This window comes from Lissotriton vulgaris, unplaced genomic scaffold (assembly GCF_964263255.1).
Source record: "Lissotriton vulgaris unplaced genomic scaffold, aLisVul1.2 SCAFFOLD_2720, whole genome shotgun sequence".
Classification (NCBI taxonomy): Eukaryota; Metazoa; Chordata; class Amphibia; order Caudata; family Salamandridae; genus Lissotriton; species Lissotriton vulgaris.
In genome coordinates, this window is record NW_028251804.1 from 17,723 (window position 1) to 44,326 (window position 26,604).

Here is a 26,604-nt window from a genome sequence, read left to right on the forward strand (position 1 = left end):
TTGATTTGGCCGGAATCACAATGTTTGTGTGCTAAAACTGGAATAGGATCATATGTTTCCAGGCTTCTATGTAAGAAAGCTAGCCACAAGGTCACATCCCCTCTCCTTAGACACTTTAGGATAACCGTACCTTACACAGGGAGCCTTTCATAACTACTGAAACTAGGGCACCTGTCAAGCTATGACGAGGTGCCTTGCAGATGTCAGCAGAGACCTGTGAAAAATGGGATAAAACATACAATGACTGGGAAACCCAGCATTTATGGTTACAGGTTGTATTGAACTCTAGGTTTAAAGAAAACAATGCATACATTCTGTAGCATTTTATATCATGTAGGTTGATAGACATTTATATCTGTGATTAATAACACCTTTTACCCAGCCTAGTAATCTAGATTTGATTTAATCCTGGCTTCTGTATATTTTTCAAACATTTCTTTAAACTTCAATAAAGATGCTTTTACTTCACTATGACTGTATCATTAAATTTTGTTCCTAGTTCTGGTTTAGCTGATGACATTAAGAACTAGAAGTTTGAAGAATTTCTAACATTGGTGTCAGATAACATAGCAAAGAACAAAGTAAATATCACATTATCTTGAAGACTGTAACTAATCGAGCGCTAAACACTACTGAACTTGATGCCAGACCAATAGGAATCCGCCTAATAAAATGTAAGAGACGACTGTGCCTTGTTCAACAAAGGTAGCATTTCCTGTTTGTTAACTAGGGGATTCCAATCCACCCAGATATTACTATTCAAGCCCCTCAAATCCACACACATCCTGTTGGAGCCATCAGTTTGCACTATACTATGGAAGAAAGCTACTCCAATGCTTCTTTCAATTCAGTCGGTCCTATTTTGCCTCACTGGTCAATTTTAACCTTCAGTGATTTGATACAAAAGGTCCATTCTAGACCACAAGTGTTTCCTCAACACAATCTGGAGAAATCTTTCAGGATTCCTAATTAAATTATGATACGCAGGGATTATGTTAATCTAAATTTGCTAAATCTGAACCCGTCAGACTGGAATGATCCGCCTTTGGGCTGCTGTCAATTCCAGAACCTATGTAAAATTAGCACACATATACATCTTCACCTAGTGTTCCCTGTTTTCTAGAGAGTGTTAGAATTGGGGGTCTCTAGTTGGCAGAGCCAGGTACCATTGACCAAATAGGGACCCTTGCTTTTAGTTAAGAAGAGGGGGGTACACTCCTGTATAACTCCTGCTCACCCCCTTGGTAGCTTGGCACGAGCAGACAGGTTTATCTCAGAGGCAGTGTGTAAAGCATTTGTGAACACATACAGTAATACAGCGAAAACAGTACAAATGGATACCACACCAGTTTAGAAAAATAAGTAATCTTTACCAGACTTAACACAAGACCAAACAACAAAAATCCACAATACAGTTTCTTGACAGATCGCACCCAAACAGTCACCTTGGGTGCTTATCGGTCAGAGGAGTTGGGAATCTCGAAGGGGGTGCCACAGGGCTCTTGTTTGAGCCCTACCCTTTTTAACATCTATGTGGCCCCCCTAGCGAACATCATGAGATCCCATAGGTTCATCCCTGTGTCATATGCGGATGACACCCAACTCCTCTTTCCTTTTAAATCCCTCACGGATGAGGTCAGGAACTCCTTTTCCCAGGGGATGAAGGCAGTGGCCCACTGGATGGCATCCAACCTCCTGCAATGTAATGTTGCAAAGACGGAGGTGATGCTGTTCGGTGAGGCCAAACTCCTGTGGTCCCCCGACTGGTGGCCGCAAGATCTTGGCCCAGTCCCTGAGCCCAAGCAGGTGGTTAAGAATCTCGGTGTTCGTCTAGACCAGGAACTTTCTCTCAAGCAACATGCCAATCAAGTGGTGGGGTCCTGTTTCCACATCATTGGGATGTTGCAGAAAGTATTCCCTCTGCTTCCTGACTCAACCAGGAAAACTTTAGTACAGGCCTTAGTGTTGAGTCGCTTAGACTACTGCAATGGGTTACTTCTTTCAGCTGACGAGGGAGTAATCTCTAGATTGCAGGTAGTTCAAAACACCGCGGCTCGCCTTGTTCTAAACCGGCCCCCCGCATCCCCTCCAAACCCCTCTTGACCACTTTGCATTGGCTTTCCATCAAACAGAGGGTGAAGTTCAAGGCCTGTTGTATCATACACAAGTGTCTACAGAGGAAAGGCCCCATGTACCTGTCTAATAAATTCTCTCTCTATGTACCCTCGCGATCCCTGAGATCTAGCGAACAGGCTCTGCTGCGGGTACCTAGAGCAAAAAAGGCAAGACAAGGCGATAGAGCACTTTCCATTGCTGGTCCAATGCTGTGGAATACCCTCCCACTTTCCTTGAGACTCTGTAAGGAGCACTTCCCCTTTAGGAGACAGTTAAAAACCTTTTTATTTCAAAATTAATATGTTACACTGCCAGTACTGTTTATTTGCAATAAGGCTGCCAAAGGCGCGGAGATACTCCTTCGGGACGTGATTCTAGCGCGATACAAACCCGCAAATAAATAAATAAATAAATAAATAAATCAGTAGGGGTGGGCAGAAAACTAAGTTCCGCTCGGCGGCCAGCAACCCCGGCTCATTGGCCCGGTACCTGCTTCTGAAAGCAGCCAGGCCAGGGAAAACTTCCCCAGGCCCCGGTGGACCACCATCCCCAGCGGCCGGACCCTCGGCTAGCTTGCAGGATGGGGGGCTCCTGCACCCCAGGGCACGTCAGACGGAGCTCGAGCCCAGGGCCCGGTCCCAGCTTCTGAACCCTAGCGAGGGTGGGGAGAGCCTCCCCGGGCCCCAGTAGACCCCCTTTCCCAGCGCCTGGACCCATGGCTGACTTGCAAGACAGGGGGCTCCCGCACCCTGGGATGGAGCACAAGCTTAGGGACCGCCGGTGGAGCTCGAGCCCAAGGCCCGGTCCCAGCTTCCAAACCCTAGTCAGGCTGGGGAGAGCCTCCTCGAGCCCCGGTGGACCCCCTTCCCCAGTGCCTGGACCCTTGGCTGGCTTGCAGGACAGGGGGCTCCCAAACCCTGGGACCGAGCATGAGCCCGGGGCCCGGTCCCAGGTTCTGAACCCTAGCCAGGCCCAGGAGAGCCTCCCCCCGGTCCCGATGAACGCCCGGACCCACAGCTGGCTTGCAGGACAGGGGGTTCCCAAACCCCAGGGCCCGCCGGACAGAGTTCAAGCCCCAGGCCCGGGTCCAGCTTCCAAACCCTAACCAGGCTGAGGAGAGCCTCCCCAGGCCCCAGTGGACCCGCATCCCCAGTACCCGGACGCTCAGCTGGCTTGCAGGATGGGGGCTCCCGCACCCTGGGACAGAGCACTAGCCCCGGGCCCAGTCCCAGCTTCCGAACCCTAGCCAGGCCCAGGAGAGCCTCCCCGGGTCCCGATGAACGCCTGGACCCTCAGCTGGCTTGCGAAATAGGGGGCTCTCTCTCCCAGGGTCCACTGGACGGAGCTCAAGCCCCAGGCCCGGGCCCAGCTTCCAAACCCTAGCCAGGCCAGGGAGAGCCTCCCTGGGACCCGGTGGATCCCCATCCCCAGCGCCCGGACAATTGGCTGGCTTGCAGGACAGGGGGTTCCCGCACCCTGGGATCCTGGGACGGAGCACAAGCCTCAGGCCCGGGCCCAGCTTCCGTACCCTAGCCAGGCCAGGGAGAGCCTCACCGTGACCCGGTAGACCCCCTTCCCCAGCGCCTGGACCCTTGGCTGGCTTGCAGGACAGGGGGCTCCCGCACCCTGGGACCGAGCATTAGCCCCGGGCCCGGTCCCAGGTTCTGAACCCTAGCCAGGCCCAGGAGAGCCTCCCCGGGTCCCGATGAACGCCTGGACCCTCGGCTGGCTTGCAGGACAGGGGGCTCTCTTACCCCAGGGCCCACCGGACGGAGCTCAAGCCCCAGGCCCGGGCCCAGCTTCCAAACCCTAGCCAGGCCAGGGAGAGCCTCCCTGGGACCCGGTGGACCCCCGTCCCCAGCGCCAGGACAATTGGCTGGCTTGCAGGACAGGGGTCTTTCGTCCCCTGGGACACTCGGATGGAGCACAAGCCTAGGGCCCGGGCCCAGCTTCCGAACCCTAGCCAGGAGGGGGATAGCCTCCCTGAGACCCGGTGTACCCCCATCCCCAGCACCCGGACCCTCAGCTGGAACCAAGGAGGGTTAAACCCAGGCCACATCCTCTCCCCGACGGCCTGCCCGTGGAGCCAATTTTTCTTGACTATTATGCACCCACGTAGTGGGGGCTTACACAACTTTGGAGAAGGACAAAAGTTGGAGTTAGCCCGGCCAGCCTCCAGGCCGGCCATCTGGTCACCCGGCCCGCAGGGGCATCTGGTCACCCGGCCCGCAGGGTCATCTGGGCACCCGGCCCGTAGGGCCATCTGGCCACCCAGCCCGCAGGGCCATCTGGTCACCTGGCCCACAGGGCCTTCTGGTCGCTCAGCCAGGTGACCAGATGGCCCGGGACGACCCAGCGCCCAGATGACCTGGGAGGGTGCCGTACCCAGTCGCCCTTGCAGTCCAGCGAGGGGTGGCCTGGCGCACCGAGGCAGCCGCTCGGGAGGCTTCTTGCCCCAGGGCTGCTGCTCACCTCCCTGCCCGACTCGGGCAGGAGCAGCGGGAAGGAGAGGTCAGCTGGCCCAGGCCAGCTGGTCACCCTGTCAACCCGCAAGGGATGGTGGTCCCCGTCTCACACCCCGGTGGGGCAGGGACGGGAGGGAGAGGACCCCGTGCCAGAGGGCACATGGTGGAGGCAGCCTCCCACAAACCTGAGTTACCCCCTCCGGCGCGGCGGCGGAGGGACCCACCCCTGGGTGTGGTGGAGGAGGGCGTCCATGGGCACCCACGCCCGGAGAGACAAAAGCTTGGCTCAGTGGATGACTTTCAATAGATTGCAGCGAGGTAGCTGCTCTTCTACTTACGAAACCCTGACCCCGAATCAGGTTGTCTACGAATGATTTAGCACCGGATGCCCCACAAACATGCGGTGCATTAAGGGCAATGGAGGCGGCCCCCTTCTATCCGTGCTCCAATCCCCAAGTGAGTGGCTCTACGCACCGGCCCCCGAGAGAGGCCACTATCCCAGGCCAACTGAGGCTCCACGGCGCTGCGGTATTGTTATGGTTAATGGGGATTCTGACTTAGAGGAGTTCAGTCATAATCCCACAGATGGTAACTTCGCCCCATTGGCTCCTCAGCCAAGCTCATATACCAAGCGTCTGAACCTGCGGTTCCTCTTGTACTGAGCAGGATTACTATTGCAACAACACATCATCAGTTGGATAAAACTAACCTGTCTCACGACGGTCTAAACCCAGCTCACGTTCCCTATTAGTGGGTGAATAATTCAACGCTTCGTGAATTCTGCTTCACAATGATAGGAAGAGCCGACATCGAAGGATCAAAAAGTGACGTCGCTATGAACGCTTGGCTGCCACAAGCTAGTTATCCCTGTGGTAACTTTTCTGACACCTCCTGCTTGAAACCCAAAAAGTCCGGTCTGTATTCATACTGAAAATCGAGATCAAGCGAGCCTTTGCCCTTCTGCTCAGCGGGAGGTTTCTGTCCTCCCTGAGCTCGCCTTAGGACACCTGTGTTATCGTTTGACAGGTTTACCGTCCCAATCAAAGTCCCCACCTGCCACTGTCCCCGGAGCGGTTCACGCCCAGCAAGCGCCGGGCGCCCATGGGGCTCGCCTCACCGGGTAAGTGAAATAACAATAAAATAGTGGTATTTCACCGGCGGCCCGAGGGCCTCCCACTTATCCTGCAGCTCTCATGTCTCTTCACAGTGCCAGACTAGAGCCAAGCTCAACAGGGACTTCTTTCCCTGATGATTCTGCCAAGCTGGTTCCCTTGGCTGTGGTTTCGCTAGATAGTAGATAGGGACAGTGGGAATCTCATTTATCCATTCATGCGTGTCACTAATTAGATCACGAGGCATTTGCATATTTCTGTACCACCTCATGGTGGCTCATTCTGGGTTATTATGCTGCCCATCAGCGTAAAATCGGTTTTGCTTCCAACAATACAACATTCTTTCGCTCCGGAGTACAGCCACACTGAACGCTGTCCTCACTGGAAAAGGGATCACTTATAGGACAGAGATAGTACACCCTGCAGAACTATTCCAACAATTTAAAATTGTCTACGAACAGTCCAGAGAAATTAAAGTATGATTAGCAGGACATGAATAATCAATGTGTGGTAATTATGTATATGTAATTATTTGAGACCTATTCATCATTCAAGATATTTCAATAAGTATGATGTACACAATTATATCTAAATTGTTATTAGCACACATCTATAAAAATACACATCTACAATTTGCACATCTAACTAGAAAATGCACATCTATAAAATTCTAAAAATTCACAACTATAAAATTCACATCTATACTCAATCTTGTGTCAACTATGAACTAATATGTTAAAAAAATATACTTTATAAGGGTGACATGTGTGCTGCAATAAAGTGTACATCTCAGTATAAGCTTGATACTCAATTGCCCATGAGCACTTGGCACATTTTAAGAGTGCCATTAAAGTAGTCAGGCAACCATTTTTCTTGAATAGGAAAGACATTTGCGACCTAGATCAGCTGGGACAACATCATTACATTGAGGCCAAATACCACGACATCCTACGATAAAGCCATGACATTTTACAGGGGTGCATTTTGTGAGATCTTTGATTTGCTGTGACAGATCCTGATAGTATTTAACTTTATTCTCAAACGCTAATTCAAGAGAAATCTGTGAGTTTTCATAACGAATTGAAACATCAATCACTACAGCTGTACCATTTTTGGTAAACACTACATCTGGTTTTCGTAGTTCACCTTGATTATTCTTAACAGGAGGTTCCCTATATGCCATCCAACCACACCTTTTTGCTCTATCAATGAGCAATTCCAGATTTTTATTATGTCTTTTTATCCTAATAATGTCCTTGGTTTTAGGACATGGTTTTAGGACATGCGCCTGAAATATGTGAAATTGTTTCGCAAACATCAATACAATACCTACATGCACGATTTCTTCCACTAGTGATGGTTTCTCTAGTATAATAAACATTTGCTCTTAACATCAGCGCAGTTATGTACTGATTTTCTTTCATTATGTTATGCTTGCTGATCCAGAAGTTTGAGGTTGGATTACTTTTTAAGCATTTTATACCATCACCTTGGACAGGGAGATTTGCCCATTTCTCAAATTATTCTTTTCTCCGATCAAATGTTGCTAACAAATTCAAAGCATAACTCAGAAACCTACTGTCTAAAATGTTAAGTCTGTGCGTTTTGATGATGTTATCAATTTTTTCATTTATTACTTCTCCTGTATACATGAATGAATGAGCTATGTACAGATCTGAAGCTGCCCTGAGACCCCAATAAACTGTTGACTTTATTTAGACCAATTGTTGTACATAGTTTTGTATACTGAGGCCCCCAAATGATCTTTTCGAATACAGGAGACCATCACATGTTTATGCAGGAAGGTGTAGAAAATGTATGACATACTTTTTTATTGTTTGATGCAGAACATATAAAGTTTTAGCTTCTGTTCCAGTCATTTTCAATTTAAATGACAGTTTAGGGACCAAGTACTGACAATTGCTATTTTGTGCGTGGGCTTAAGTGGTAGATTATGAAGTTTTTTAGCCCAATTAACCAGAGCCTCAATAATTTTGTTGTTACTTGTATGGCCAGTGTGTGGATCAAAGAGAGTCATAGTTACTCCTGCCGTTTACCCGCGCTTCATTGAATTTCTTCACTTTGACATTCAGAGCAATGGGCAGAAATCACATCGCATCGACACCCCCCTCGGGCCTTCGCGATGCTTTGTTTTAATTAAACCGTCGGATTCCCCTGGTCTGCACCAGTTCTAAGTCAGCTGCTATGCGCAGGCCTAGGCAGAATGCCGGCCCCATGCCCCTGAGGAGGGGGCACGGGGAGAGGCAACCACCGCAGCTGGGCCGATCCACAGGAAGGGCACGGCTCGTGTCCAGAATCGCCGCCGCCCCGGAGGGAGGCACCTCGTCCAGGCGCGGCACAACCCCAGTCCCTCTTTGTGCCCCAGCCCGACCGACCCAGCCCATAGAGTTTTTCCTTATCCCAAAGTTACGGATCTTACTTGCAGACTTCCCTTGCCTACATTTTTCCAACATGCCAGAGGCTGTTTGCCTTGGAGACCAGCTACAGATAGTGGTGCGGCCCGGCGCGAGATTTACACCATCTCTCCAGGATTTCAAGGACCAGAGAGCTCAACGGACGCCGCTAGAACCGCAACGTTTTCCAAGGCTCGGGCCCCTCTCTTGGGGCGAACCCATTCCAGGGTGCCCTGCCCTTCTCCGGGACTGTTTGCGTTACCACATTGGGCGCCTGTCTCTGCCACTCTGGGTTCGGTGATCTGAACCTGACTCCCTTTTGATTGGCTGAGGGCAACAGAGGCCATTGCCCGTCCCTTCTGAACGGCGCTCGCCCATCTCTTAGGACCCATGTTCAACTGCTGTTCATTTGGAACCCTTCTCCACTTGGGCTTTCAAACTTCTCATTTGAATATTTGCTACTACAACCAAGATCTGCACCTGTGGTGTCTCTACCCGGGCCCTCGCCCCGGGCTTCCGTGCTCACCGCTGCGGCGCTCCTACTCATCGCGGCTTAGCCATCTTAGCAACGGCGACGGCTGGGTATCGCCCGAAGCTCCAGCGCCATCCATTTTCAGGGCTAGTTGATTCGGCAGGTGAGTTGTTACATGCTCCTTAGCGGATGATTGAGACTTCCATGGCCACGGTCCTGCTGTCTATATCAACCAACACCTTTTCTGGAGTCTGATGAGCATTGGCATCGGGCACCTTAACCCGGCGTTCTGTTCATCCCGCAGCGCCGGTTCTCCTTACCAAAAGTGGCCCACTGGGCACTCGCATTCCATGGCCGGATCCACGCCAGCGAGCCGGGCTTCTTACCCATTTAAAGTTTGAGAAAAGGTTGAGATCGTTTCGGCCCCAAGACCTCTAATCATTCGCTTTACCAGATAAAACTGGGGGCTCTGATTTGCACATCAGCTGTCCGTCGCCGAGCGGCCCGAGCTATGCCAGCTGGCTGGCGATCAGCCCACCACCACATTTGCCTTGGTCAGAGGCACTGGAAGGGAAGAGCCAGGTGGCTCCCCATTCTGCACACGTCACACCAAAAGGAGCCGGGGTCCCATTGCAGGGCCTCGGCCCCTTCTCTTCCAGGCCGCCCTGCCGCATGAGAAGGGCCACTCCTCAGTCACCCGGAACCCGGACAGGCCGGGACTCGGGTGCAGGAGGGCCCAGCCAGCACCAGGGCCTTTTCGAGGGAGGGGTGGTACCAGCACGGGGATGCAGTGCCATTCGGTTTCCCCCCACCGCTGGGGGGTTGTGCTGAGGGAGCTTGGGTTCCGTCTCGGTCGTACATCGGTCGAGCATCGGTCGGGCCTTCCCCAGGTGGAAGAGGCCCGCCAAAGTCCCGGTCCTCCCCCGAGTGCCCCATGCAGCCGCGGACCGCTCCGCCGGCTGTGGCGCGCCAGGGCAGGGCTGGGCCCTATGCTTAAGGTGCGTGCTTGCAGGAGGCGGCTGAGGGCTTCAGGCTGGTGCCGTCAGTCGCTCCGCCATTAATGGCCCTTCCGCAGGTTCACCTATGGAAACCTTGTCATGACTTTTACTTCCTCTAGATAGGAAAGTTTGATCATCATCTTGGTGCTCCGAGGACCTCACTAAACCATCCAATTGGTAGTAGCAACAGGCAGTGTTTACAAATGGCGGGGACTTAATCAACACGAGCTTATGACCCACAGTTACTGGGAGTTCCTCGTTCATGGGAAATAATTGCAATCCCTAATCCCTATCACAAACAGGGTTCAGCGGGTTACCCGCACCTGTCAGCGAAGGGTAGACACACGCTGATCCATTCAGTGTAGCGCGCCCCGGACATCTAAGGGCATTACAGACCTGTTATTGCTCGATCTTGTGTGGCTGAATGCCACTTGTCCCTCTAAGAAGTTGGACACCAACCGCTGGGGGTCGCGTAACTAGTTAGCATGGAGGAGTCTCGCTCGTTATCAAAATTAACCATACAAATTGCTCCACCAACTAGTAAGAATGGCCATGCACCACCACCCACAGAATCGAGAAAAAGCTATCAATCTGTCAATCCTTTCCGTGTCCGGGCCGGGGGAGGTTTCCCGTGTTGAGTCAAATTAAGCCGCATGCTCCACTCCTGGTGGTGCCCTTCTGTCAATTCCTTTAAGTTTCAGCTTCGCAACCATACTCCCCACAGAACCCAAAGACTTTGGTTTACGCGGAAGCTGCTCGGCGGGTCATGGGAATACGCCGCCAGGTCGCTGGTCGGCATCGTTTATGGTCGGAACTACGACGGTATCTGATCGTCTTCGAACTTCCGACTTTCTTTCTTGATTAATGAAAACATTCTTGACAAATGATTTTGCTTTGGTTCGTCTTGCGCAGGTCCAAGAATTTCACCTCTATCGGCACAATACGAATGCCCCCAGCCGTCCCTCTTAATCATGGCCCCAGTTACGAAAACCAACAAAATAGAACCAGAGTCCTATTCCATTATTCCCAGCTGAAGTATTCAGGCGACCGGCCTGCTTTGAACACTTTAATTGTTTCAAAGTAATCGCTTCGGACCCCCAGGACACTCAGTCAAGAGTATCAAGGGGGCGCCAAGAGACAGGGGCTGGGACAGGCGGTAGCTCACCTCGCGGCGGACCGCCAGCTCGATCCCAAGATCCAACGACAAGCTTTTTAACTGCAGCAACTTTAATATACGCTATTGGAGCTGGAATTACCGCGGCTGCTGGCACCATGCCTGCCATCCAATAGATCCTCGTTAAAGGATTTAAAGTGTACTCATTCCAATTACAGGGTCTCGAAAGTGTCCTATTTTGTTATTTTTCATCACTACCTCCCCAATTCGGGAGTATGTAATTTGCGCGCCTGCTGCCTTCCTTGGATGTGGTAGCGATTTCTCAGGCTCCCTCTACGGAATTGAACCCTGATTCCCGTTACCCTTGGTCACCATGGTGGGCACAGAAAGTACCGTCGAACATTGATAGGGCAGACATCAAAATGTACTGTCGCGGGGACGTGTGATCGGCCTGAGACTATCTAGAGTCGCCAAAGCGGACGTGCGAGCCCGGATTGGTCTTGGTCTGATAAATGCACGCATCCCGGGAGGTCAGCACTCGTCGTCATGTGTTAGCTCTAGAATTACCACAGTTATCGAAGTAACAGATGGAGCAATCAAAGGAACCATAACTGATTTAATGAGCCATTCACAGTTTCACTGTACCGGCCGTGTGTACTTACACTTGCATGGCTTAATCATTGAGAAAAGCATATGCTACTGGAAGGATCAACCAGGTAGCCGCACCTGCTGATGGGGTGAGGCCGCGCGCCCATCCCCCGACCGGCAACCTTAACGCACCCCTACCTCTCAGGAGCCTGCCAAGGGAAGGAGCCCACCGCCTGGCTCACTGGAGGGGTGTGGAGAGGTGCAGTCGCATGGCCACCGGCAGGCCCAGCAGTCTCCCCCGGCAGGGAGAGGCAGGCCGAGTCACAGCCTTAGCGAGACACAGGGGTGCCGGAGCCTGGTCGTGACTGTACCCCTTGGAACAGTCGTTCTGAGCTGCTGGGCAAAGAGGGGTGACGGTATGGCACGCGAGGCCTTCGGACCTGCTGGACAGCAGCATCCAAGGGCCTGGCACCACCCGACCCCTTCCGCTCAAGCCAGACCACTGGGGGGCATGAGCTGCCGGGGCTGCTCGGCCTTCGCTCGGTCCATGCGGGCTGGAAGCACTTTGCTTGAAACAACAGCCGAGGCTAGTCAAGCAGTCCATCCCTAAACAGACCGAGAGTGCCCAATCGATCAGAGTATGGCTGGGGCATCCCCTTGGCAGGCCACCATGCGCAGGGTGTATGCTGGCTTAGCATCTCTGCCTGCTCCCAGGGCAAGCAGACTCCGAGAAAAAGGACCATTGGGATAGGGGCTGAGAGGCAGGTGTGTTCCCGGGCCCCTGGGGGCCCCCTGCGGGTGGGCCCAGGTTCTGCCTTCCCCTGTTTCAGAATCACCGGACCTCACGGAGGTCTGATTGACCCTCTCCCTAGTAATCTGGAGGAAAATTACCTTACTTTTATTCCATGCACACGAGGTGACAGAGGGGACCCAAGGTGTGAAAGTACCCGATCTCGGGAGCACCCGACCCGGGACCCGGCAGAACCCCTTGACCCAGCTGGGGCTCCCAGGCACGGAGGCGCAGGCAAAGCCTCCCCAGGCCCACCGGAAACCATCCCTGGCACCCTGCCATGCGGCAGGACTGAGGACGGAGCCCGGTGTGAGGAGGCCACCCTCCCCGGGGCCGCATGGAGCCCCGGAACTCAGTCGAGCAAGGGGAGGGTCCCCGGGCACGATGGAACCCCGTCCCGGGCCTTTGGCAGGGCAGCAGGCCCAGCCCTAGTAATCAGAAATAAGTCTTTAAAATGGTAGAAAATAGCTTAGTTCAATGTAGATGGTAAATGGAACACTTTACTCTCATGCAATGCAAACAAAAGGGTCGATGGGAAGTTGATGCGTGGTTCCTTACACTCAGAGGAGTCGATGCATTGGTTCCTTACTGCTGCGCAAGGGAGGTGACGTGTTGCTTTATTACTGTGTGAGGAGTTGATGCGTCGTTTCGTACTGCGACCCAGTGGCGATGCGACAAGATGGCGCCTCGATGTGATGCGACGATCCGGTGCGATGCGACCAAATGGCGTCTTTGATGCGATGAGACAACATTGGATGCGATGCGTGCATGCCCTTTGGCCGTGCGGCAAATTCTGTAACTTCTGAGCCGCAACAGGCCCTGTGACACGCTTCTCCGATGATGCGATAGCGACATCTGCGGCGGTGAAACGCTTCTCCGGTGCTGCGACACGCTTCATCGGTAATGCAACGACGAACAGCTGCGGCAACGGTATGCTGCTTCGGCAATGCAATGGCAACTGCTGCGGCGGCGACACGCTTCTCCTCATTGTGTCGCGATTCCAGCTCCCAGTGACCCGCTGTCTTCTTAGAGGGCTCAAACAACAGTAGGCACCTCTCTGCAGGTAGAATTCCCAGCAAGGAAATTCAGGGGAGCTGCTGGTGAGTCTTGTATCCCTGAGCTGAGACTTTTGGCAGGAGGCAAACACACTTCAAGCCCTTGGAGATTCTTTTTCAGGATGGTGAAAAGTTCACAAAAGTTCGCTTCCCCTTTCCTTGGCAAATGAAGTAACCACTGCAGGCCAACCCCAGAAATAGCATACAGCACAAGGGCAGTCTCCTCCTTCAGCATACTTGGTTCTTCTCCGTGGCAAAGGTTTGTCTTAGTTCCCAGCAGTGATCTAAAGTTCTGGGGTCTGGGCCCCAATATTTATACCAGTAAATCCTTTGTCCTCTGATGGCAGAGGGTGCCTGTTCCCAGCCAGCATTGTTGAAAGCAGACCTGGCCCAGGTAGCTGAAAGGAAATCTCCTCCCCCTACTCTCTATTCTATGAGGGCTCAGGTCAGTGAAAGTGAATCCCTGCCCCCCTACTCTCTATTCAATGCAGGCCCTATTCAGCCCAGCCTTGACCCATCAGACTGCTGGAGCCAAAGCCCTCTCCAGTCCCCTGTCACTCACAAACCAGACATAGTATACACAAACGTAGCAGAGGCATGCTGGATGGTTATGCAAGATAATACCTATTTTCGAACACAGAATGTAAAAATCTCCATCACTAAAAGATGTATTTTAACATTCTGAGTTCAGGCATACTAAACTCGAATTTCTACCTAGTTCCCTGTGTCAGTTAGAATTATAAGATGTTATAATCAAACTGCCCATACTGGCATATGGGAACAGGTAGCCTTGCAATAGTAAAAAACTAAATAGGGTGTAATTCACTATCAGGACCTGCTACACACATCAGGGCATGTCCTACCTTTCATATACAATGCACCCTGCCCATGGAGGTACCCTGGGCCTACCTTAGGGGTGACTAACACATAGAAAAGGGAAGGTTTAGGTCTGGCAAGTGTGTGCACTTGCCAAGTCGACATGGCAACCACAGGCTGCACACATGATCCGCAATGGCAGTCCTGAGCCACATTTTACAAGTTGCTTATGTGGGTGGCACAACCAGTGCTGCAAGCCCATCAGCAGCATTTGATTTACAGGCTCTGGGCAGACATGGTGCAGTGTACTAGGGTCTGAAAAGTACATCAAATAGCCAATTATGGAGTCACTAATCGATTACAACAATTTACAATGAGAGCACTTGCACTTTGGCACTGAATAGCAGTGCCAAAGTGCTCAAAGCATCGAGACCAGCAAAAAGCATAGCAAAAACATGGGAGGCAACAGCAAAAAAACGGATGGAGTACCCACACCAATGGTGCCAGGTCTAACAAGTATCCCCTCCAGCTGAAATATGGGGAGCACTACCCACCCCTTGGGAGTTCTCTTTACTTCATGGTTGGCGTGTTCTGTACCTGGGCTGCGTTTCACCGTGACGTCCATCCCCTGTAGGGAACTGGACCACCTCAACAGCTTGGGATTCGCATCCATCATCTCATCAACCATCAGAGAGGACTGTGGTCTGTCTGAACCCGGAAGTGAGTCCCAAGCAAGTATGGTCTCAACTTGTTCAGTGCCCAGACCACAGCAAATGCCTCACGCTCAATTGCATTCCACCTCTGTTCCCGTGGAAGTAACCTCCTACTTATGAAGGTTACAGGTTGGTCTCGGCCCTCCTCATTTATCTGTGAAAGAACAGCCCCCACACCATGCTCTGAAGAATCTGTCTGTACAATGAACTCATTAGAGAAGTTGGGAGCCAGAAGCACGGGCGACGTGCACACGGAAGTCTTCAGGCCATCAAAAGCTTTTTGACAGGTGTCTGTCCAGATCACTTTCTTGTGCTGCTTTTTGGAAGTCAGCTCTGTCAAGGGTGCAGTAATGCTGCCTTACCCCTTGACAAACCTGGACTTGACCAGCTGGACTTACTCCTCGACGGTCGCTCCCTCTCGCTCCCTGCCTCACCTCCCCGACCACCTGGAAACACTCCTGCTATTCACTGCCTGACATCGCCTGCAGTTCTAGCGCCTCGACGCCGGACTAGCGCTCTTTGCCTGCTTGGTATCGTTTTTGGGAATATATCATTGTAACTCACTTTATTGTAATAGCGCTGCATTGCCTGCCCTGTGTAAATTCGTTTCACTTTAAGCATATTTTATTTATATTGGGCTGCATTTAATTGGTTCTAGCTGTCCCCTTCTGTGTGTCCGTGCCCCAGTTTCACTTTCCCTCCCTCCATTTGTTGTGCTCGTGGCCCGTGTCTCCTCCCACCCTCCCTGCTTCCCCTCCCACGCACTGGCCGAGTCAGAGCGCTTCTCTCCTGGCTCTCTGTGACCAGCTGGACTTACTCCTCGACGGTCGCTCCCTCTCGCTCCCTGCCTCACCTCCCCGACCACCTGGAAACACTCCTGCTATTCACTGCCTGACATCGCCTGCAGTTCTAGCGCCTCGACGCCGGACTAGCGCTCTTTGCCTGCTTGGTATCGTTTTTGGGAATATATCATTGTAACTCACTTTATTGTAATAGCGCTGCATTGCCTGCCCTGTGTAAATTCGTTTCACTTTAAGCATATTTTATTTATATTGGGCTGCATTTAATTGGTTCTAGCTGTCCCCTTCTGTGTGTCCGTGCCCCAGTTTCACTTTCCCTCCCTCCATTTGTTGTGCTCGTGGCCCGTGTCTCCTCCCACCCTCCCTGCTGCCCCTCCCACGCACTGGCCGAGTCAGAGCGCTTCTCTCCTGGCTCTCTGTGACCAGCTGGACTTACTCCTCGACGGTCGCTCCCTCTCGCTCCCTGCCTCACCTCCCCGACCACCTGGAAACACTCCTGCTATTCACTGCCTGACATCGCCTGCAGTTCTAGCGCCTCGACGCCGGACTAGCGCTCTTTGCCTGCTTGGTATCGTTTTTGGGAATATATCATTGTAACTCACTTTATTGTAATAGCGCTGCATTGCCTGCCCTGTGTAAATTCGTTTCACTTTAAGCATATTTTATTTATATTGGGCTGCATTTAATTGGTTCTAGCTGTCCCCTTCTGTGTGTCCGTGCCCCAGTTTCACTTTCCCTCCCTCCATTTGTTGTGCTCGTGGCCCGTGTCTCCTCCCACCCTCCCTGCTGCCCCTCCCACGCACTGGCCGAGTCAGAGCGCTTCTCTCCTGGCTCTCTGTGACCAGCTGGACTTACTCCTCGACGGTCGCTCCCTCTCGCTCCCTGCCTCACCTCCCCGACCACCTGGAAACACTCCTGCTATTCACTGCCTGACATCGCCTGCAGTTCTAGCGCCTCGACGCCGGACTAGCGCTCTTTGCCTGCTTGGTATCGTTTTTGGGAATATATCATTGTAACTCACTTTATTGTAATAGCGCTGCATTGCCTGCCCTGTGTAAATTCGTTTCACTTTAAGCATATTTTATTTATATTGGGCTGCATTTAATTGGTTCTAGCTGTCCCCTTCTGTGTGTCCGTGCCCCAGTTTCACTTTCCCTCCCTCCATTTGTTGTGCTCGTGGCCCGTGTCTCCTCCCACCCTCCCTGCTGCCCCTCCCATGCTCCGCCCCCTCCACTATCCATTTAAGTCAGATGGTCCTTCGCGCAGCGTCCACGCGCTGCGGCCTCGCCGAAGGTGCGCCAAAGGTAAGCCCGTCTACGCCCGTCCGCGCCTGGACCGCGCCCAGTGCCAGACCCCCTGCCTCCCGCGCCCCCCAGCCCTCCCGCATTGCCTACGATGCCGCCGCCCTCCTAGCCCTTAACCCCGGTCGCGCCCCCAAATGCGTTCAAGCCGCTCCCGGACACACCCATGGACCTTTCTCCTGCTACTCCTGCAAATTCAGCGGCACCGACAACATCTCCGCTCCAATCACACCACAGACTCTCGACCCCAACCACCTTCAATGCATCCTTCTCAACACCCGATCGGTTCACAGACACGCCATCGACCTATGGAATCTACTAGACACCATCTCTCCAGACATCGCCTTCCTAACAGAAACATGGATGAACGCCTCTTCCGCCCCAGACATCACCATTGCCATCCCAGAAGACTATAAGATCATACGTAAGGACCGTACCGGCCACACAGGAGGAGGAATCGCCATCGTCCATAAAAAATCAATCCGCATCTCAACCAGCTCAGACGCCAACCTCGCCAACTCTGAACACCTTCACTTCCAGATCCACATCGACCCCAATACCACACTTAGAGGCACCCTCCTCTACAGACCACCAGGACCACGCGCTAAATTCAGCGAGGACATCACGGACTTCATCACTCCACATGCGCTCCCCTCCAAAGACTACATCCTTCTGGGAGACCTCAACTTTCACATTGAAAAGAACAACGACCGCAACACCACCACCCTTTTGGACAACCTCGCCAACCTCGGACTTAAACAACTGGTCACCTCCCCCACCCACATCGCAGGTCACACACTCGACCCCATCTTCACCTCCAGCAACCATGTCTCATTCAGCCACACCACGGATCTCCTCTGGACTGACCACAGCTGCGTTCACTTCACCTACAACAAGCCGAAACACTCCAACCACCTCCAACCAACTCTGCAAAGAAACTGGAACAAAATCACCATCGACCAGATCTCCTCATCGCTCCTTCTAAACACCCCAGCCCATTCTTCGAACCCTGACCAAGCCGCCGCCAACTTCACCCTATGGTTATCCAACACCGCCGACACCCTAGCACCACTGAAAAAACGCCAAAGCAAACCTCGCAGCAAGAAGGCCTCATGGTTCAACGATGATCTTAAGAAGTCTAAGAAACTCTGCCGCTCCCTTGAGAAGGCCTGGAAAAAAGACCCAACCACTAGCACCAAGAACGCCTTCAAAAACGCCACCCGCACACACCACCAACTGATCCGAAAAGCCAAGAAAACAGCATTCAAGGACCGACTAGACAACAACGCCCACAACAGCAAGGAACTTTTCAACATCGTCAAGGAATTCACCAACCCCTCGGCCAACTCCAACGACATCACCCCCTCTCAAGCCCTCTGCGACTCCCTGGCTCTATTCTTCCACAACAAAATCGCAGACATCCACAACAGCTTCGACAACCAACCCGGAGACCAACCCACCCAACCATATGCTGGACACTCTCCCCCCTTGAACACCCTCAACGAATGGATTCCAATCTCCACTGAGGACACCATCCGCCTGATGAACTCCATCCACTCAGGATCCCCCACAGACCCATGTCCTCACCACATCTTCAACAAAGCTGACTCCGTCATAGCACCGCACCTCCGAGACGTCATCAACTGCTCCTTCAACTCCGCCACCTTCTCGGAGAGCTGGAAACACGCTGAACTCACCGCCCTTCTGAAAAAACCCACAGCGGATCCCAACGAACTCAAAAACTACCGCCCCATATCGCTCCTTCCTTTCCCGGCCAAAGTCATCGAGAAAGCTGTCAACAACCAACTCGCCGCTTTCCTCGAAGCCAACAGTTCCCTCGACTCCTCACAATCTGGATTCCGAGCAAAACACAGCACGGAGACCGCCCTCATCGCAGCAACAGACGACATTCGAACTCTACTGGACAATGGAGACACAGTCGCCCTCATCCTCCTCAACCTCTCTGCAGCCTTCGACACAGTCTGCCACAGCACCCTTTTACAACGCCTCAGATACATCGGAATACAAGGAAAAGCATTGGAATGGATCACCTCGTTCCTCACCGGAAGAACCCAGAGAGTCCGCCTTCCACCATTCAAGTCCGAGGCCACTGAAGTCATCTGTGGTGTTCCACAAGGATCCTCACTCAGTCCCACCCTTTTCAACGTATACATGAGCCCCCTTGCGGCCATCCCTCGCCAACACAATCTCAACATCATCTCCTACGCAGATGACACTCAACTGATCCTTTCTCTCACCAATGACCCCAGCACCGCCAAAACCAACCTACACGAAGGAATGAAAGAAGTTGCCGAATGGATGAAACATAGCCGTCTGAAACTGAACTCAGATAAAACAGAAGTCCTCATCTTAGGCTCATCCCCCTCTGCCTGGGACGACTCTTGGTGGCCGGAAGCCCTTGGAAAAGCTCCCATCCCGACCGACCACGCACGGAACCTAGGCGTTATCCTGGACTCTTCACTCTCAATGAACAGACAAGTCAGTGCCGTATCCTCATCCTGCTTCAACATTCTTCGCATGCTCAAAAAAACATTTCGCTGGATCCCCACCGAAACAAGGAAAACAGTCACCCATGCCCTGGTCACGAGCCGACTGGACTACGGAAACACCCTCTACGCAGGCACTACCGCTAAACTCCAGAAGAAACTCCAACGAATCCAAAACGCCTCAGCCAGGATCATACTAGACATCCCGCGTAATGAACACATCTCTGGCCACCTGAAAGACCTCCACTGGCTGCCCATCGATAAGAGGATCACTTTCCGTCTGCTGACCCACGCACACAAATCACTCTACGACATTGGACCAGAATGCCTCAACTCTCGACTGTCCTTCTACACCCCCTCCCGCCAACTACGCTCTTCCAGCCAAGCCCTCGCCACTGTACCCCGCATCAACAAGACCACTATGGGAGGAAGATCCTTCTCATACCTTGCGGCTAAAACATGGAACTCACTCCCCACTTACCTTCGCCTTACCCAGAACCACCTAGCATTCAGAAAGCAACTTAAAACTTGGATATTTGACAAGTAATCCCCCTCCTTTCCCTAAGCGCCTTGAAACCCTCTGGGTATGTAGTGCGCTATACAAATTCTTTGACTTGACTTGACTTGACTGTAGTATCCAGTGAGTCCTAAAAAGACTCTCACCTTTGTCTGGGTCTTGGGGGGTTCCCAATCCAGGATGGTCTTAATCTTGGGCTATAGGGGCATTATCTGGCTGCTCCCAACCTGGCGTCCCAAGTACACCACACAACCCTGCTCGATCTGGCACTTACTCGCCTTGATCGTGAGGCCTGCTCTCTGCAGCACCATCATCACTTCCCAAAGGTAGCGCAGATGTTCTTCCCAACTGGCGCTGAACACTGCAATGTCATCCAAGTAGGCGGCACTGAAATCTTCCAGTCCAGCCAACACCTGGTTGACCAACCTCTGAAAGCTGGCAGGGGCATTCTTCATCCCAAAGGGCATAACCCGGTATTGGTAGTGCCCATATGGTGTGGAGAATGCTGACCTCTCTTTTGCCCCATCAGTTAAGGCAATCTGCCAGTACCCAGATGTTAGATCAAACATACTGAGGTGCCGGGCAGCACCTAACCGATCAATGAGCTCATCAGCTCTGGGGATGGGGTGCGCGTCAGTCCTGGTGACTAAATTAAGCCCTCGGTAGTCCACACAGAACTGGAGTTCAGGCGTGGCACCCAGTGCGGCAGCCTTTAGGACCAAGACCACTGGGCTGGCCCAAGGGCTGTTAGAGGACTCAATCACCCCCAATGCAAAATCTTGGAGACATCCTCCTTGATGCAAGCTCTCCCCCTTTCAGTCACTCTGTAAGTTTTGTGCTTAACAGGAGGACTGTCCCCAGTGTCTACATCATGGACACACTAATCAGTGACTCTGGGAATCAGGGAGAGCAGATCAGAAAACTGTCCCAACAACTGGCGACATTCATTCTTCTGCTCAGGGGTCAGGGTGGAAGAGAGGTTTACACCATCCAATGACCCATCTTGCTCTGTTGCAGACAGGAGGTCAGGAAGAGGCTCAGTCTCCTCCTCCATTCCATCATCTGTCGCTAGGAGCATGCCCACTTCGGACCTCTCTAAGTAGGGTTTCAGGCGGTTCACATGCAGGACCAGCCAAGGCTTCCCGGGAGACCATAAGTCCACCAAGTAGGTGACATCACTTTTGATCTCTACCACCTCAAAGGGTCTGGTCCACTCATCTTGGAGCGCACAGGGCTCCACTGGGGCCATGACCCATACTTTCTGACCAAGCTGAAACTCAATCAGAATGGAATTCTGATCGTACCACTGCTTCATCTCCTCCTGGCTGGCTTCCAAATTCACCTGAGCGACATTTCTGAAGGCCAGCATGTAACAGACGCAGCCGGCTCTCGGGGCATTAGTCGATCCCGGGGAGCTGCTGACTGCCTCACCCCTCTGCATGGCACTACCGGCAATCGCGCTGCTTACAGCAGTGGGGTTATGGAGGCTCCGAAGTGAGAGGCATGAGAGCCGGGGCCTGATTTTTGCAGTTGTTGAGCTGTAGCAGTACTGCTTTGTTGCCCCCAGCCATTTTGTACAAAAATCTACCCTCACACCTACTTTCAGACCTTCTTCTCTGCAAAATGGCAGCTCCTGACAATGTCCACAGAAAGAGGACTGCTCCTTAAAAACAAGCAAGGACCCTTAACTGGACCCTAACCAGGCTTGTCCTCAGTCAGTTGAAACAGAAAGAGGACTGCACAAACCCCAACCAGGCTTGTCCTCAGTCAGTTGTAACAGAAAGAGTACTGCACGAACACAACAAACTAGGGCGGCCATCTTGTAGTGGCACCGACCAATTGTATTAACCTACAAAAAACCTGTTACAATCCGCAAAGAAAGTTGTTTCTTAGGAACTCACCCACAACCCGGACAATCCGTTATCTCCTATAAAGTTCCACCATCCTAATGACTATGGTCATAGTAACTGCTGCTTACTGATCCAGGTCTCCCCGAGTGTGCCCAACCCTAGCCAACATGGTTGGCCCTGGTCAAACTCTTACACCCTGGTTTACCCCCTAAATTCTCAAAAACCGCTACAAAAGCCTTCAAACACCTCACCCTGAAAAACCATCCAGACTCACTGATCTCTGACCTACGTTTCTGTGTGGACAAAGGCACCATCATCAACGACCTTGCTTTCTGTTCCAGAGGAATCCCCTCCTGGCGCAATACCTTTTCGCAATTCCTCAATATACGCTCATCCAGGAACATTCCCTACGGCACTAAGCTCACAATAGTGCCCTCAGCAACCCTGCGAGCTGACCTCACCATCACCCTCTACAAAAGCGGCATTGTATTGATCCAAGCTTCAACAAAAAACCTTGATAAATTTGCAGATCTCTTTATCATTCTCCGAAACCATGTGCATGACACTGGGAAGACGACCAACACCCGGCCTGACTTTAATCCGACCCCCCGGCCCAACATGACTAACTTCCCCCAAGCTACCTCTCCTAGAGTCTACAACACAGTTCCTCCTAACCCCCCCAACTCATCTTTTGGCCTGGTCGTGGGGAAGACGACCAACACTCGTCCTGACGTTCCTCCGACCCTCTTGCCGAACATGACTAACTTCCCACAAGTCATCCCTCCAAGAGCATCCAACGCAGTCCCTCCTAACCCCCCTGCTCATCTACCGGCCTTGCAAACTCTTCCACCACAGACCTCGGGTCTCCTCCCCTATGTCTACCCCCACGGTCCCCATTGTTTCCAACACAGTACACCCTAATCCCCTCAGTCTTCCTACCAGTCTCCCCAATGCAATTGACCTGAGACCCCTGATCCCCTCCCTTCATGCTACTCACTCGGAATCCACGGTTTCCAACACAGCACACCTTAACCCCCTCAGCCCTCCTACAACCTCCCCGAACGAAATCAACCCGGGACCCTTGGTCTCCTCCCTTCATGCTCCCCACTCGGACGCTAAGACCATTACGTCTTCAACGACTTTTGCTGATGCAGGTCATACTAGCCCCGCTAACACTCAATCCACCCCTTCTATGACCCCTATCACAGTCCATCCTAACCCTCCCACCCCCCCTCCACAGATATCCACAATCTACACTCCAGAGCCACCAAAATTATTCAGAGCATCCACTCCTCCATCCTGGATCTAACGAACCTCCTTCACGTCGCTGAACTCTCCTTCGTTAGCCTCATGCCTCAGCTGAATTCCTCATCCCAGAGCTCCCCAAACGCCCACTACCAACATCCTTGAGGCATTTTCGCCCTCGTAAGCACCCTAGCTGCCTATCGGAGGAAGACACCCTTGACCTTGCCCTCTCCTACAACCTTTCCTTCGTCACAACAAATCCGCTGGACCTCACTGAAAAGGAAATCCATGACATTCTCCAGGACCATAATGCAGCCCCTACCACTCTTTGTCTATCAGAAGTGAGTGCTGCTCTCCCCATCTGCACGGTCGCTATCAACCCCTGCAGATCAGCTCCCCTCTGTAAGAGAAGGGTGATCAGAAGCAATCTAGCACCTGTACACCTGTCTGCCCCAACTCCCGACACCTCCTCCTTCCCCTCTCTGACTGGTCTCTTAACCACATGGCTGCTGGGCGTTTTCCCCCCCAGTGCTGGAAAACTCTTGATGCCATTATTCATGACGAGCTCAGCTCGTCATCAGCACACGACACCTTTGGGTGATGACGAGCTGAGCTCGTCATCAGCATCGAAAGGGTTAATTAACTGCCTATCGGCAGTAAAGCATGCCGCCGATGTTGCTGCTCTCATTCTGAACAATAACACCGACTTAGCTATTCTAACAGAATCATGGCTTAATGATTCCTCATCCCCATGCCTTGACCTCTTAGTCCCCCCAACTTTAACATTGCTAGGCTAGACAGACCACCTAACAAGAAAGATGGCGGCATCGCCTGCATCCATCGCTCTAACCTCCTCATCACAGAGCTTCTGACGGATACTACCGACTCCTGCGAATATCTAGCCCTCTCAATCTGCAGTAACACCACACAACTATGCAACCTGCACATCTTTTACCACCCCCAGGCATGAACTGACTACCTCATGGAAATTATCACAGCTAAGAGCTCCCCCAACACCAAAGACATTTTCCTCGGAGATTTCAACCTGCACTGGAACGATCTTAAGGATCCTCATTAAAGACCTCCTGGCCGATCAAGCCCTGACCCAAGCTTGCTCACTCCCAACCCATTCGAAAGGGGCCACTCTTGACTGGATCATCTCTAAGGAGGCAACCATCAAGCTTATCTCTATAGACCCCTGTGACTGGTCTGACCACCACGCCATTGCCTTCCTTCTACCTGGCACCCGGAAGACAAGGGCACCACAACCGGTGCTGCCTAAACGCTGGGTCAGAGACACCAAAAACCTAGACCACAATGAACTTGAGATCCGCTGCAAATCCGACCTCCCCCCCCACAAATCACATCGGTCAGTGACCTAAATGATCACTACTCTGCAACAATGTCGAACATTCTGGATGACCTAGCCCCTCTGTTAGATTTGGGGGTCTCTGTTTGGCACAGGTAAATACTTGTGACAAGCAGGGACCCTCTCCTCTAGACCCCTGCTCACCCTCTAGGTAGTGTGGCGCAAGCAGACAAGGCTTATCTCAGAAGCGTGCTTCAGGTTAAGCATTTGTGAACACATACAGTAACTCAATGACAACACCACAAAGGGCTACCACACTAGGGTTTGTATCAAAATAAGTATTCTTTACATGTTAAAAGACTTAGCACAAGATCCATATAATGTTTTAAATTAGGCCACAATACTATTTAGGCAAAGGAGTTACCTTTTACTTGGGTGATTCGTCACGGACGGTGCGGTGCAGCGCCCAGCGTCTCACGCGGCGGTGTCCTCCTCGTTGTGTTGCGAGCCACGGCTCGTAGGGCTCAAGGTCGCGTTACTGAAAGGGGACGATGCTTTGTTGCTCCGGGGACACTTCGTTGCGGCGTCCGCGCCGTACCTGGAGAGGGGGGCGCCTGAGTGCGGTGCGAGGCGGCAGTACGCTTCGGAGGTAAGAGACGTACCCAGCCGCTCTACGTGCCGCAGCCTGTTGATGACAGCGGCAGGGGGCGCACCGATCAGGACATGCGAAGGGGAGAAGTGAAGCCCAAAAGCGAAGTCAGGGCCCTGTGTTGCGAGCTATGGCTCGAGCATGGCAGAAGTCGCGTTGCACGGGCCAGGCAGGTCTGTTCTTTGCGAGCTACTGCTCGAAGGTGGCAGAAGTCGCGTTGCTCGGGCCAAGCAGGTCAGTTTGTTGCGAGCTACACCTTGAAGGTGGCAGAAGTCGCGTTGATCAGGCCAGATAGGTCCGTTCATTGCGAGCTACGGCTCGAAGGTGGCAGAAGTCGCTTTGCTCGGGCTAGACAGCTGGGCTCAGGGTTCTCAGAGTGCGCGGTGAGTTTTCATGAGGTGCACACAGCCTTCTCCTTCAGCGCTGCGGGAAGGCGGCGCTCTCAGCAGCTTTTCTCCAGGTAGATGGAGTCCACTGGTCCTGGGACTCCGTTCAGGGGGCAAGCTCACACACAAGCCCTTGGAGATCTTTTAAAATGCACAAGTTGAATAAAGTCACTTCAGTCTTTTCCTCTCCTTTCACAGCAAGTCAACTACTTCAAGCCGATCCCCCAGGTCAGGAACAGTACTCCTCCTGGCAGCTTTCCCAGTTCCTTCTTGTCGGGCAGAGGTTCTTCTTCTTTCAGCAGAATCTAATTTCTTAGGAGCAGGGCTCCTATATTTATACTACATTTCTTTTGTTCTCTCAGGCCAGGGTAGTTCAGTCCAGTTTGTGAGCACTTTGTTGACATGAGGCTGCCTTCTTCTTTCAGGGTGCAGGGCAGAGACATCAGACACTCCCCAGGAGGTGGAGCCAGCATTGTGGTGACAAGTACAGTCCAGGAGTACTCTGTTGACAGTCTTCCCTCTCTCTTTACAAGGTGCAGGGCAGAGACCCCAGACGCTCCACAGGGGGTAGAGCCAGCATTGTGGTGGCAGGGCAGAGCCCTATTCAGAACCTAGGTGCACTCCTCCCACCCATCTGGCTGTAATCTCTCTATTCACTTCCTGTCAGCCCCAGCCTGTCTCCTGGAATTCCCCAGCCATGTCAAACACAGAAACCAGACAGCAGATCCACATCAGAGCAGAGGCGGGCTGAAATGGTTAGGCAAGCAAATACCAACTTTCTAAAAGTGGTATTTGCAAACACAGAACATTAAAATAAACTTTAATAAAAGCGGTATTTTATTATTCTGAGTTCAGGCATACTAAACTTGAATTTCTACCATGTTCCCTGAGTCTGTTAGGAATGTAGAATGTAACAATTCCAACAGCCCCTTCTGGCCTATGAGAACAGGTAGCCTTACAATAGTGAAAAACGAAAATGGCTGTAATTCACTATTAGGACATGCCACACACATCAGGGCTTGTCCTACCTTATGCTTACAATGAACCCTGCCCTTGGGCCTACCAGAGGGGTGACTAATATGAAGTTAAGGGAAGGTTTAGGGACTGGCAAGTGGGTGCACTTGCGCAGTCAGCATTAGAGTACCAGACTGCACGCAGGTTCTGCAATGGCAAACCTTAGACACATTTTACCCGGCGCTTCTGTGGGTGGCACAACCAGTGCTGCAAGCCCACCAGCAGCATTTGTATTTACAAGCCCTGGCACTCCTGGTGCACTTTACTGGGGTCTGATAGTAAACCAAATAAGCTAATCATGGAAACCAATCAACATATACACTTTATACAGGGAGCACTTGCACTGTGGCACTGATTGGCAGTGGCACAGTGCT

The 26,604-nt window shown here is 52.2% G+C and overlaps 1 protein-coding gene and 2 pseudogenes across 1 annotated transcript in view; 1 reads left to right on the forward strand and 2 right to left on the reverse strand.

The window, feature by feature from the left end:
* Positions 1–26,604, forward strand: part of LOC147662759 (collagen alpha-1(XII) chain-like) — a gene marked incomplete at its 5' end in the record, with an annotated part of 90,032 nt that overhangs the window by 16,936 nt on the left and 46,492 nt on the right. The window lies entirely within an intron of this gene.
* LOC147662760 (28S ribosomal RNA) lies at positions 4,856–8,162 on the reverse strand (annotated as a pseudogene).
* Positions 9,637–11,409, reverse strand: LOC147662761 (18S ribosomal RNA; annotated as a pseudogene).